Here is a 10,054-nt window from a genome sequence, read left to right as displayed (position 1 = left end):
CCTATGTTACTTTGTGAAGCAAACAGAAAAATTGGTCTCATTCAGGGAAATGCTGTATTTTCAAAATGCAACACTGGAGTTACAGGTGGAAACCTCCTAACTAGTATGTGTGTAAATTAATAATTGTAGTGCAGTCACTTGCAACACTATTTCTGTAGCACAAGAAATAATCTCTCCCACAAAATCATACTCTGTGTGTCCAGTGATTTTAGTACAAGAGGAGTATTGTGGCTCCCTGCATCAGGGTGCACAATAGAGAAATACACACTCCTCCTCAGAGGGAAGTCAGAGTCGAGGGCTGGTACTAGGGGTGCCCACACTGCACTGTATTAAAGGATACAGCAGCTGCCACACCTGCATGTACTCACCCAGGGGAGTTCTGTGTCTATCTTTGCAGGGAGAACATCGTCACTCACTGTCCAACATAGCAGTGGTTTTAAAAGCCAGAACTTCCACCCATCTGCACTTCTAAAGGGCCTGTGACTGGCTAAATAAATGCTCTCCAGTTGGTTTAAAATAGTGGGACTTGCTCAGACGTGACCATGCTCTTAGGGGTAGTCATAAATGATGAGGAAGTGTCAATAGCAAGAGAGGGAAAATTGCTTTTGTAGTGAGACAACCACTCTCAGTCCTTATTCAAGCCCAAATTGATAGTGTTAAGTTTGCAAATGAATTGTAGCTCAGCAGTTTCTGGCTCACTACAAAAGCAATTTTCCCTTTCTTGGTATTGATACCTCCTCATCAATTATTGGGAGTGGACCACATCCACCCTGACCTAACTGGCCTTCAACATTGGTTCTCCACTTGTAAGGTAACTTCCTTCTCTTCATGTGCCAATATATATTTATGCCTGTTTTTGTAATTTTCACTCCATGCGTCTGAAGAAGTGGCCTTTTTACCCACAAAAGCTTATGCCCAAATAAACCTGTTAGTCTTTAAGGTGCTACCGGACTCCTTGTTGTTTTTGTGGATACAGACTAACATGGCTACCCCTCTGATACTTGATATCAACCTCTTGAAATATGTTTGAGAGGAATTCCTCTTCTGTGTCATAAGGTTGCCAAGTATCCAGCATGGAACCTTTAAATATGATAAATATTTTGGTCACAAGGGAATTTGGGAGGGGCAGATTGTGATCCAGAAGACTCACACTGATTTCAAAGGACTTTGGATCAGACCCTGTGTGAAGGTATTTTATAGATCCCAGCTACCCCTTAGCACCCTAATAATGCCCACAGATCTTCTGACTCACTAGGGTATGTTGTGACATTTACAGCAGAAAGAAAAGGAGTACTTGTGGTACCTTAGAGACTAACCAATTTATTTGAGCATAAGCTTTCGTGAGCTACAGCTCACTTCATCGGATGCATACTGTGGAAAGTGTAGAAGATCTTTTTATACACACAAAGCATGAAAAAATACCTCCCCCCCACCCCACTCTCTTGCTGGTAATAGCTTATCTAAAGTGATCACTCTCCTTACAATGTGTATGATAATCAAGTTGGGCCATTTCCAGCACAAATCCAGGTTTTCTCACCAGCATATTTATCTCCTGACTGAAGAAGTTTTGCTTGCATATTTATAATTTCTCTGGCATGTTTTGTAACTGATTTTTTAAAGTGAGAGAGGTTTGTAACTGTATGATGTGGAATACGATGCCTTTAGAATTTGCATGAGTTCTAGTTTGTCACAGATGGATCTTTTGCACCTCTTAATGTCACAGGGTCCAATCCCGGGAGAGGCTGGAAGGTGGTAGGTTCCCTTGCCTCCCTCTGAAGTCAGTAGGGGTTGAGGGAGCTCCTCATCAGCAGAATTGGGTCCTTACTTTCAAGCATGAGAGCAATTAATATTTCTCTTTCGGAAAGATCTGTTTCTATAATTGGAGCAAATAGAAGGTTTATACTTTATGTAAGGACTGAATTTAGCTGTTAGTTACACATGTATATCCTACATTGACTTCAACAGAGTTACTCCAGATTTACATCGGTGTGTCTGAGAGCACAATTTGGCCCTATATGTTATATATTCTTTAAATAAAATATTCGGGGTATTTTCCCTTTATTCTTTGGGTTGTCTTGTCCGAAGTAGCACTGGGCTGCTTGAAGTTGTATTTGTTGAACACCCTCGTTTAATTTTCCTACAAATATCAGACCAGAAATGCATCAGATATATTTTAATTTTGTTTAGTAACTTCAAAAACAGGCCAGCTGAATGCTCCTAACGAGGGCAGAATGCCCCATTACCTGCTGGTTTCAGTTTTCCATTATGCTGTGGGCAGCAGCCCCTTAGTGTTGTTCTGGTCACTCTATCATCAGGGTGTTCTCCAGTCTGTCCAGAACTGATGTCATGCTCTATGCAGTCCATTTTGTCCCCAGGTAAGGGGTGGGCTAGGGGAGAAAAAGGGCAGGTTAGGGCATGGCTGGAGCAGTGTCTCTGTCTATTTTGTTCCAGTGTGATGGCTCAGAGAAGGCTATTACAAGCCACATAATTTACAGCTGGCCTAAGGTGCAAGAATTAGGAAGGAACAAGAAGAATGGAAGATCTTGGCCCTGTGTCTACTACAAAGGTGCTGGAATGTTGTCCTTGTACATGCTTTGAGTAGTCAAATATTTCTCAAGGAAGCAAATTGCTGAGTAATTAACTGGTATTACAGAAAATAGAAACTACTCTAGTATGTTGGCAAGATTTTCCCCTATCAAAGCTCCATAAGGTAGGCGAAAAGGACTCTTCAGAAAGAAGTCCTCACCCTCCAAGAGCTACTTGGCATCAACAAATGAATTCAAAGTGTGTTTACATTGACCTGTCACAAGGTGAATTTAGATGTGTTACCATTGCTTATACTTCTGAAGTATGGGTTTGATTTGTGAATGCTCAGTGTTTACAGCTGGGAAAGTAATCTGGGTAAAACAAGAGGAGGGAGTTATTCTTTGTCAGCTAAGTAACTCTAAAAAGAAAGATAATATGCAAGTCTTAGTAAGGCAGCTTGGGTGAATAGCCTAATTTAGAGGATCTGTTGTTTTCATTGTAATGACAGATTATATTTTTCTACACAATGAGATCATTTTATTATAACATTTGAAATATAAACTAAAGCCAAAGTAGCAATTGGCTTTTTCCATGCTGATGTAAAGGCTGGTTTAGTATTTTATAGACTGAGAGCTTGGGGGCACAGTGGGGTGGTCCATTATGTGGATACACTGATCTCTACACCTCAGTAGTGACTGTGCAAGGCCTCAGGTGACACTGCAGCCCCACAGGCTGTAGAAATAGCAGCAGAGCAAGTGCACAGTTGCTCTGCACTTAGTTGCTGGACTGACTGGGAGGATTCCTTCCCTCAACTCCTCTGAGATCCACTGTGAATAGCCCATCTACTCTGGCTGTGTGCGCAGTGGGAGGCAGGGATTACCTGGCAGTTAGGCAAATAGGAGTGAAATGGATGTTTTAAAATTTAAATCTTTTGCAACATCTCTCTCCATTTTGGAATGTTGATTTTTTTTGCCCTCACGTTCTGCAAACACATACAGAATCCCGGGCAATCAGCAGAAAACTACCTATGAGATCAGTCAACGCACATTTGTAGTGCAGAGGTCGATATACATTGAAAAGGAAAGAACAGCTGCACAGTGCCCATTATTAAATAAAAAATGGAGTGCCAGGAGTATTTACAGCTTGTAAAAGAAAAACCATGTTGAATATGCTTGAAGTTCCAGGAACAACCTAAACAATTGGTGTAAAACAAACACATGGCATGCAGCCAGAAACCTGTCAAATCAAAACACCCAAATGAGTGCTCTGCTTTCTTCCTGCAGGGGGTTCTGTGCATGAGGAGCACATAACAGCAACAGATGGACTATTGCGTAAGACAGCCAGCCCTGTTCAGATTTCCAGTTTATAGCGCTGAGTGAGCCATACACTATACGTAAATTTCTCTCCAGTGCATGCCATTTTACCCAGGTCTCTCTGTTTCCCCTTTAACATCTGGTTCCATTTATTTCTTCTGTGTTAAAATGGTTGGTGGGGATAGGGAAAGATGAGAACATACACAATTATAAGAACAGAAAAAAGCCATCTGGCCCAGCATTTATGGTCAATCTTAATCCCACCATGTTGGTTTTTTTCATGCTCCTTAATCGTTTCCTTCTCCAGAAACAATCTATGTGATCCTGTATTGCCTTCCCAGTAACTTATTCCAGATGGTCAGTTTTCTGCAAAATAGTTCTCTTTTAGCTTTCCATTTATTCCTAGTTTCCTCATTTTTACATCATGTCCCCTAGTTTTTGAACCCTTCTTCCCTATCATCTTTCTTACTCTCTGAAACTATTTGTGTCACAGAGAAAAATCTCTCAAATCCACAATTCCAGCCATGTAAACCTAATGAGGCTTCCTAAATTTTAAATGGAGATATGGGATACAGGTTGGGGTGGGGGTGCAGAGACAGTTTTAAGGGTGGCCAATGACTGTGAATTCAGCAATACTGCTAACAGAAGTTCTCAGGGTGCTGTTTTTGTTGTTAGCAACAAAAGAGAAAATAGAATGTTTGAATTAAAATGTTTCAGGTATTCTGTATATGGATTCATTTTTCACTAACCTCCTAGAATGTTCTGGACCTTTGTAGAATCTTGTGGAACCTTCCAGACTTTCAGAGAACTACATTTTCCTCAAACCTCCTAGAATGTTATCAGTCATGCCCTTGCAGATATATAAGGGGTAGGGTGTCACAATACAGTTAGTGAGATATAAGAACAAAGTGAAGTAAAGTGAAAGCCCAACTGCGATATTGTGAGCCTTATTTTGATTGACCTTATGGCAAGGAAGGCTCGGCAAAGCTAAGTACTGTGCTGTGATAAGGGACTGCACTCCTGACATTAGTCACAGTGAAAAGAAGTCATTTACAGTAAGATTTGTTTATGATGAGGATGGCTGTATCCAAGTAAAGGAACACTTTACCTGTTTCTGGTCTGTGGCTGACTCTACTGGAAAAGGCCCAACAGAATTGTTTATGAACATTTTTAATGAGAATAAAATAAAGCTTCAGGACTACCCGTGGCCACATCTCTGACAATGGCATGAACATGAAGGGAAGAAACAGTGGTGTTCAGGCAGGGATCCTTGAGCTTTCTTCGTGCTTTGTGGCTGCCATTCCCTCAACCTGGTTGTGTCAGATGTAGCATCATCTTCTTTAGATTCAGTATCTCTCTTCAGAGTACTGCAAAGGATATACATCCTGTTTTCAGTATCAGCTATCAGGTGGAAGATCCTCATGGACAATATTACAAATCTGCCCATGAAGCCATTTAGTGACACTCGCTGGGAGAGCCGCATTGATAGCATAAGGCCAGTGAGTTACCAAGTGACTGAAGTTTCCGACGCTCTGATGGAACTGGTGTAGTTGAATAAAGCTGAGGCTGGAATCTGACATGTGGCACAAAGCCTCGCAAACCAGATCACTGACTTCAAATTTCTGGTCTCAGTTGTGGTTTGGCACAATATCCTGTTCCAACCAAATCTTGTAAGCAAGGTATTATAACCTCAATCAATGGACATTGCGACCACTACTACTTTGCTGAGAAGCTGCCTTGATTTCATTGTGGCCTACAGAGACAACAGATTTGAAGATGCCATCACTGCTGCCAAAGAAATGGCAGAAAACTTGGGAATTGAGCCTCTTTTCAAGGAAATTCATATTCATCTCAAGAAGAGGCAGTTTGGTTACAAGGCCAGAGATGAGGTGACGGAAAACTCGGAAGAAAAATTCAAGAGGGAGTTTACTTGCTAACTCATTGATATTGCTCAAGTGTCCATCAAAAAAGGTTTGGACAAAGGAAGCACCACAAAAAGATCTGAGGTTTTTGTCTGACCTTGGTAAGCTGCCAGCAGACAGGAAAACATTCTTGAATAATTGTACGGATCTTTGCTGACACATGGGGAATGTTCAGATGTCAATGATAAAAACCTCTGTGTCAAATTGGACAATATCTGTCACATTTTGCCACATGGGAAGCACTCTGCACTCCAAGTTCTCCAGTTCATTCATGACGCAGAGCTGAAGGACATTTTTCCTAATGTGTAGAGAGTTTTGAGGATTCTGCTCACTCTGCCGGTCACAGTTATGAGTGGAGAGCACAGCTTTTTGAAGCTCAGGCTCATTAAAACATATCTTTGATCAACGATGGCCTATGAGAGATTGACATTTATCGCTATTTTATCACTTGAAAATGCCATTGGCCAGACTTTGGATCTCTCTGATATTTTGCTTCAGTTCATGAGGGCAAAGGTGAGAAAAGCAACCTTTTTAACTAAAGGACTAGGGTTAACACATTCTAAGGCTGTCACTTACTGTAACACTATTTAATATGGGTCCATCCAATGTTGGCGCACAGTTCAATTTCTTGATGTTAGTCCATTTCAGTTATTCTTAAAATTAAAAAGTGTCTAGAAGCTTAGAGGAAACAATTTTTTATTTGCTTATACATGGCATGAATAAATACAGATTTACAGATCCTAATGTGCACATTTATCATCTTATATGACAGGGATAAATCATGCATGCAAACCGTGCATCAAAGTCATGAAATGGGGTACAAATGCAATACAAAAATAAGGTATTCAAAAGTTTAACAAATGGAGGGGTGGAGGCACTGAAGACGCTCCTTGCCTGGGGCACCATTTGCTCTAGGGCCAGCCCTGGCAAAAAAGAAATGTTAAGCTTTTTAAGTAAAGATTAAATAGAATTATTTAATCTTAAAATTAAATCTCTCCTCCCACACAATATTTTATGTAAATTAAAAATGATGTATAGTAAAATGTTGGATAGTATACTGCATGCTCTGTACAGTTCAAAATGAATAAGCTCTTTAAAAATGGAAAAAATGTTAAACATAACAGTGCATTTTGCAAGCCTCTTATCTTTTAGGGATATTTTAGAAATGGGATTTTATTTTTCCAGTCTATTTTCCCTTTATCTCTCTATTTACATTGCCCATAGTTTATGGCTACATTACTGCTTTCTGTCCTACACCTAGCAGATCATGCTGATAACATTTTAAGCAAAAGGTTTGCTTGGTGTTTCAGGGATCATATGACTTAGGGTAACTTTAGATTTTAAACAGCCAGTGTTTGAAACATATGCTGTTGGGTCTGACAAGCTCAAATTCTAAGCGATACTATTAACAAGGCCACAAATATCCCAGGTTTGACTTTTAGCAAAATATCCCTTTCAGGTGTGGGAGAGTTTTTTATGCACTAAGGATCCGATGAAGTGAGCTGTAGCTCACGAAAGCTTATGCTCAGATAAATTTGTTAGTCTCTAAGGTGCCACAAGTCCTCCTTTTCTTTTTAAGATTACAGTGTGGACCATGAACGAGCTGAGCAGCAGTACGTTTACTTTTTGAACACGTCACTAGCCAGTCAGAATGCTCTCTTATTTCTGGTGTTTTTAACATATACATTAAACTGATGTGGAGTTGTAACAGTTACTTCAGTATATCTTTTCCTAAGGAAAAAATATATATTTTTCCTTTTTATCTGCCAGCCAGGTTGAAGAGGTAGGAATATTTGCTAGCTGTTCAAGATTCAGAATTTCCATTCTGGAGGTCAATGACAATGCAGGAATTAAGTAAAATGGCTGAGACACAGTTATGTAAGTCTTCTGGCAGTAAAACTTGGTGGAAAAAGCAAAACTCGTGCTGAATCTTGTTTCGATTATGTGTTAAGAATCCCAAGACAAATAGGAAAACTTCCTCTGGCAAGTGTTTGAGTGTTGTTATTACATTGTTTTATCATCTTTTCTATTGTTTTAGCTCACAGTGGTTTTAAGGAATCCACAAATGCAGACTCTGGAGAAGAGAACCTTATGAAAGCCAGCTAGTTTCTGTGAAAATGTCATGGTTTGATGAAACTGTGACACTGAAGGTAGTTCATTTTCCTCTCCTTTTATACATTCCCTTTTCAGTTTCTTCTCCATTCCCTCTATACCACTTTTCCTCTTTTCCTTTCCCCTTCCTGCCTTCTGTTCTTTCTCAGCAAACCCCTCCTCTTCTCCCTCACACTCCCCTTCCTTAGGACTTGCCTTCTCAGAAGGCTATACACTGGTGGCGTTAGAAAGCAACATAATTAACTCACTTGTGAATGTTTGAATTTCCATGCTTTAGAAGGCAGTGTTTATAAGCTCACACACAAATGCGTGCAAGCAAGTTATTATATCAGAGCTGTGTGTGATGGGTCAGTGTTTTTCCACAATGTTTTTCATGAGTATTTTTAGTATTTCTGGTGAGTTCATGTCTCTCAAATTTAACTTATCCCCAAAACTTAATGAAATGGCCATTTTGCTTATCACATGAAATTCTGAACTTCAAATACTGAAGCCACTTTTCAATCAAAAATGTCCTCCTTCTCGGTAGAAAATGAGCTGTTTACTGACTGAAAGAGGGCTTCGACATTTGCATCTAAAAATGTCAGATGTGTTCGTATATAATATGTGGGGGAAGAGGGAGGACAAAGATAAAATAAGTGGCATTTCGCCCAGTGTTATCTTTTATAGAGAACAATTAGGAGCATTTTATAAACACTCTGGCAGAGGGATAGATTTTTCAGTAAAGCATGGATTTCCTTAAAGAAGAAGGATGTTATTTAAAATCCATAGGATTTCAGATGGCAATAATTTTAAGGTAGATCAAACACTAAACCTACAGAAAATTACTTGACATTGTCCTTAGAAGTTTATTCTATGTCTGTTTCAAAAGCTTATGCCTTATGTCATTGGGTGTTACGAGATAAGTTTAAATGCGTAAGTCATGTATAGGAGGATTATATGATATTTGGATATATGCAACATCTATATCTAAACTCAGTCATTTTTTTAAGCAAATGCTTTCATTTAAAGGAAAATAAGGTTGCTGCTCTATTTGAAAATAATGGAAAATATCAGAAAAACACATTTTTTCCTTCTTTGCTTTATTTGATTTTAACAATATTAACAATAATGTTAAAAATCCCTTTAAATCCTTAAAGGCTTCAAATTATAAACACAAAAGCCCATTTAAATTCCTTTCATGAGCTCATGCCTTTGGCCTTTCTCCCCCTCCCATCTGAAACATGAGAGAAACAATAAATAACCTAGTAACGATACTTACAACCTTATCTATAGCTCTCCAAGCACTTTACAAAGTCAGGTAGTCAGTATTGCCCCATTCTACAGATGAAACTGAGTTAAAGAGAGGTGAAGTGACTTGCTCCAGGTCACACAGGGAGTCAATAGCAGAACTGAGGCCATAACCCAAGTCGCCTGATTCTCATTCCCTGCACCACACTCCTGGTGCTATTTCAAGGTCCAGCATTTTCAAAAAGGTTCAGATTTGGCTAATTATTTTTTTTCTACCCCTAATTTCTATATCGCTAATGCCTATGATCTATATTCTGTTTCAGCAAATGGAAGAAGTGACAGAGTGTGTCAGCCCTAGTTGTCTTGTTAGATCTCCAAGAGCTCCTGAATATCCAGGTAGCAGCCGTTTCCAAGAGCAATTTTTTGGCATTCGTATTACTTGACAAATAAGTTTGCATCCTTTTCTTTCAGACGCAGACCTTGACAGGGTTATCCAGGTTTTGTCATCTTGCGGCTGGATTACTGCAGTGCAATCTGCATAGGACTATACTTGAAATCCATCCAGAGGGCATATCTAGAGCAAAATGCAGGATATTAAGCATTACAAGAGGTCAGAAAATGGGGAAAGAGGCCGTTTCTGCTGAAAATTTGGATTTTTCAGTGAAAAATCAAAAACTATATTTTGATCAAACATAGAAAATAAAAATTTTGATTTTGGAATGCCTCTGCTGTGATGGCTTATGAGTGTTCCAGTCTGGGTTCCTCAGGCTCCCATTCTCTTCCATGGCCCAGACTTCCTGGCTAGACTACAATCTCCCAATATTAGGGTGACCATACATCCCCTCCCAAAACCCCCAAATAGCATCCCAGTACACACACACACCTCCAGCTCCTCCACCAAATAGCCCCTCACAGTACACCCACACCCCTCCAGCACCTCCCAAAATAAATACC

The 10,054-nt window shown here is 39.7% G+C and overlaps 1 long non-coding RNA gene across 1 annotated transcript; it reads left to right on the top strand.

The window, feature by feature from the left end:
• The first annotated feature begins 7,805 nt into the window (after nt 1-7,805).
• On the top strand, nt 7,806-9,820 carry LOC142070969 (uncharacterized). The gene is made up of 3 exons (XR_012666917.1): nt 7,806-7,911; nt 9,424-9,496; nt 9,572-9,820. It is a non-coding gene; the product is annotated as an uncharacterized LOC142070969 (long non-coding RNA).
• Nucleotides 9,821-10,054: the final 234 nt, after the last annotated feature.

The sequence above is a fragment of the Caretta caretta genome, chromosome 2 (assembly GCF_965140235.1).
Source record: "Caretta caretta isolate rCarCar2 chromosome 2, rCarCar1.hap1, whole genome shotgun sequence".
In the NCBI taxonomy this organism is placed as follows: Eukaryota; Metazoa; Chordata; order Testudines; family Cheloniidae; genus Caretta; species Caretta caretta.
Note: the sequence above shows the minus strand (reverse complement) of the source record. Positions and strands in the feature narration are given on the sequence as shown.